The sequence below is a fragment of the Lathyrus oleraceus genome, chromosome 7 (genome assembly GCF_024323335.1).
Source record: "Lathyrus oleraceus cultivar Zhongwan6 chromosome 7, CAAS_Psat_ZW6_1.0, whole genome shotgun sequence".
Classification (NCBI taxonomy): domain Eukaryota; kingdom Viridiplantae; phylum Streptophyta; class Magnoliopsida; order Fabales; family Fabaceae; genus Lathyrus; species Lathyrus oleraceus.
The window spans coordinates 435,855,250-435,859,915 of record NC_066585.1 but is presented as its reverse complement, the minus strand read 5'-3'; the positions used below and the strand labels follow the sequence as shown (position 1 = coordinate 435,859,915).

General features: G+C 35.4%; 1 non-coding gene across 1 annotated transcript; it reads right to left on the bottom strand.

The window, feature by feature from the left end:
* Nucleotides 1-4,251: 4,251 nt before the first annotated feature.
* LOC127108532 (small nucleolar RNA R71) lies at nucleotides 4,252-4,358 on the bottom strand. The gene has a single exon (XR_007796064.1). It is a non-coding gene; the product is annotated as a small nucleolar RNA R71 (small nucleolar RNA).
* Nucleotides 4,359-4,666: the final 308 nt, after the last annotated feature.

Sequence of the window (4,666 nt, the reverse complement as noted above, 5' to 3'; positions counted from 1 at the left end):
AAACAAGCAATCAATAAATTGAATTCAAGCTCCTAGGGTCTTCATTTGGCTTGGCTCTTAACTTGGCTACTCATGACAATGGTCCTCTTTTCACAATCTTAAGATGAGGTTCCTATCACACAAAAGCACACATAAAAAAAGCTCATAACACAATAAAGGGAATGGACAAAGAATAAGTTTGAAGAGAAGTCCTTTGAGGTCAACTTTGAGTTTTAACATTCTAAAGGCATGAGGTCTAGTTGCTCTTCAATAAATTTTGCATTCTAAAGGCATGAGGCCTAGTTGCTCTTGAACTCCTTTAAGCATGGGTAAATCCTAATTCTAAGTCCTTTCTCCTTTTGCATTTTGGTTCACATCAAATCAAACACAAACAACACAAAATAGCAATATATTTATATACAATAATGGGCTCAAATGAGAAAAAGAAAAATGACATAAACATAAAATATGTGCTCAAGTGAGCAAAATGAAAATCAAGATGAATAATGAGCAAGAAATAAATAACATTGAAAGTAAATGACAAGAATTTAAAAGCTCAAATTAAAGTTAGTAGTTAGTGGAGTTATGTTAGCTTGTTATAAGACAATGTAGCGCTATGTTAAGCAATCGTAAGTGGACTAATGTAGTAGTCACCCCTATCTGAGGCCGGTCAATAAGAATATAGGCAAAGAACACAAGTTAGAGGTCATGACTAGTAAGCCAAGCTCCATAAATTTGCCATGCCAAACAAGAGAGGAAAGACCTTTTATTGACTTTTGGTTATTTGCTTGACCAAGAAGTAACCTATCTTTGACACAAAATAACTCACTTAATCATGGATCAAGTTGAGTTTGGTTTGGATCAAAGAAGATTAAACTTCTATTTGTCAAGACCAACCTCAAGACTTTAACTCATTGACCATTGAGGGAAAGAAAGGGATGAAGATGAAAGGGAGGGGTAAGAAGTCAACAACTAATCCCAATTGATCAAGGGATAACTCATCCTTGATCAAATTCATTCATCTTTCTAGGTGATGATCCTTAAGGATTTTCAAAACCACAAGATTCAATGAATTTGATCAAAGTTGAATCAATTCAACCTCAATCAGCCCCAAACAGAAGAGAAATGAATATAACAAGTCAAGAAGTCAGTGATATTTTTTTTTTGTATTTTTTGAATTAAAATAGAATACAAATAAAAAATAAATAAATAAGGTTGAACCTCAAATTCAATTCAAAACAACTTCAATGAGTCCAATTAAATTCTCATAGGTTTAACATAGTCAAACAAACTTTGACTAATTTTTTCACAAATTTTTGAAATTAGAAAGTAATTAAAATCAATTCAAAACAACCAAAAATAGCATAATATGAATTAAAATTTAAAAAAATCTCAAAACAAACAAGAAATTGTTGAGACTATTTTTCATTGACTTATCATGATCCATAGATGCTATGAAAATATTTTTGTATTTTTTAAAAGTCAGAAAGTATTTTAAAATGAATTAAAATCATTAAAAACCAAGTAATGCATAAAAAATATCAAATGAAGTCACAAAAATAATTAAAAATCATAATATGAAACAAGATTTTTCAAGAAAATTTTTAGAGTTGGTCTCATATTTTTCTGACTTCAAATGAATTTTTAATGAATTTTTGAAAATGAAATGAATTAACAGAAAATAAAAAGAAAATGAAATAAGCGAAAAATACTCAGCCACCTGATCCAACTTCATTAATTGACGTGGCACAAGGCACGACTTGATCTGAGGAAACACGCTAGGCTCAAGTCAAACGCACAAGGCACGACTTGATCTTGAAAATGAAGTAATTAAAACGGATGATCACGATTAGATCATGGAAGCAAGATCCAAGGGCCAGGGAGTAACACACGTGGTGGTGGCGGTGGAAACCACCGTCTTCTCCGGCGAAGCAACAAATTCCGGCCAAATTTGCAGAGAAACGAACCTTGATAACACTGAAATTTACCATATTTTCGACTCTGATTCCACATGCGTTCTAGTTGTTTTATTATCATTTTGTTGTGTTATTGTTATGTTTTCTTTTGTTTTCAGGTTTTTACTTTAATCGGAGCCCTGATCGAGAAAAGGAGTGAAAAAGAGCTAAAAACCCTAAAATTCAGCATTTTGTACTTGTGGCCTACCCCATGGCTGGCGCCATAGACCCTGCCATAACGTGTCCAAGCTCAACTTCCCTCAACGTCCACGTTCCCTATTACTTCCACTTAGGCGCCTCATTTTGTGCTTGTGGCGGGCGCCATGGCCTTGTGGCGGGCGCCACAAGAGGAAAGTTTTTCCCTCCCATTTTCAAGTTGAAGGGCATCCTTGTCATTTCCATCTTTTTACTTGTTTATAAATAGAAACTCAAAATCACTTTTACAATCATCCAAACTTAGAGCAGAGGCAAACTCATAGCAATTTTGTTTCACTTAGGCATATATTCAGTATTATAAAGTGGTAATCGCTTCGTATTGGAGTGTTACCACAATCGTGTAATCAAGTCTGTGATAGAGTCTGTAATCGAGTTTGGAGCACTTTGGAAGGAAGTTAATCCTGCCGCCATTTTCATTTCGGCTTTGCAATTTATTCAACCCTCCGATTGGAGTAGGTTTTTATTACTTGTCTTTATCTTATTTATTTTCCCGCACTAGCTTTACTTTATTTATTTCTCGCACTCGCTTTAAATTATTTATTTCCTCGCACTCGCTTTAAATTATTTATTTCCTCGCACTCGCTTTAAATTATTTATTTCCTCGCACTCGCTTTAAATTATTTATTTCCTCGCACTCGCTTTAAATTATTTATTTTCCGCACTCGCACTACTTTTATTTATTTCTCGCACTCGTACTACTTTTATTTACTTTCCGCACTCGCACTACTTTTATTTAAATTAATGCACTTTTACTTTACCATGTCTAACTAAATCTATAAGGTTAGAATGTAAGAATCGTAATTGAACCGATAATCCGTACAATTGTTCGTAGAAGCACTTAAGGTCTATTTCAACTTTCAACTTAAGTTTTCCCGCACTTCAATTTCGTTGGGTAAGATCGAAAGCCGTCCAACGTCTTTTTAAACTTAATTGTTTTTAACTATTTCAAAAACAGCGAAAGCGCTTTGTTTAGTTCATTAGGAGATTTTAACATTAAGAAGAAAAGAGATTTTAAAACTATTTTCGGACGCGTTTATAAGTTTAGAGTCTGGTTCGTAAGAACCTCTTTTGGTTAAGAAATCCAGGTTATAATACTTTTCAACTTAATCAAGATACTATATTTCTTAAAAATAGGTTTACTACTCTAACGTAATGCGCGCCTTTTTATAAGTGACAATAAGAGGGTTTGATTAGGGAGTACAACTCGGTTCTGAATACGTGAAAGCGACAATTCCTGTTAAATTATTTCTTTTCAAAGTAGGAAACATTGCCCATAAGTAGCTCTATTAGCAAGTACTTGGATTATCAATTGATTATGTGAATTACATTCGACCCTGTCTTTATTAATTAATCTTTATTCAACACTTTACTTTTCATTGCACACTCCAAAAACACTTATTTTGATTGCCTTTGATAAACACCATAACAATAGATAACGATAGATTGACACTTGGTCTCTGTGGATTCGACAATCTTTTATATTACTCTAACGCGTTCGTATACTTGCGAAACACCGCATCAAGTTTTTGGCGTCGTTGCCGGGGACCAATTTCGTCAAATTTCATTTTCCTGTTGTTATATCGTTTAGACTTAAGCTATTTCCCGCCGGTCAATGCGAAGAACTCGCAGCACCGGAAGTTTAAGCTTAGTATACCCTCTGGCGGAACCTGAACGTTACGCTCGTGCACGTTTATTCTTTCATAGGATTAAGAGAGCTATGGCCGAAGATCAAAACCAAAGACCTCTTAAGGATTTCGCTCAACCATCTAATGAAGAACCTAGTTCTAGTATAGTAAACCCAACCATCCCAGATAATAATTTTGAACTTAAACCATCCCTGTTGCAACTAGTGCAACAGAGACAATTCGCAGGTCTCGCTACTGAAAACCCAAACCAACATTTAAAAATATTTCTTCAATTAGCAGACACTTTTAAAACCAATGGAGCTTCTCCTGAGGTAATACGTTTAAGATTATTTCCTTTTTCCCTCAGAGATAAAGCCCTATCATGGTTAGATTCCCTTCCACCAAATTCCATTACGACTTGGGATAACCTTAGAAGAGTTTTTCTTGCTAGATATTTTCCCCCGAGTAAAACCGCCGTTCTTCGAAACCATATAACTAGATTTACCCAAAACCAAGGAGAATCGTTGTTCGAAGCTTGGGAGAGATATAAAGAGTTGTTACGAGCATGCCCACATCATGGCTTAGAAAATTGGTTAATCATTCAAACCTTCTATAATGGACTTCATTACAACACAAAGATGACCATCGACGCTGCCGCAGGCGGTGCTCTGATGAACAAACCTTATCCTGAAGCTAGTGGCCCCGTCGAAGATATGGCTCAAAACCATCAATCATGGGGAGTCGAACGAGCGACAGTTGAGAAGAAGGAAGCCCAAGGAGGAGTGCATGAACTAAACTCTATAGACATGATGCAAACTAAAATGGACGTATTAGCTCTTAAGGTCGAGCATATGTGCATAAACCCGAATACTGTAGCCGCAGTTTTGTCGG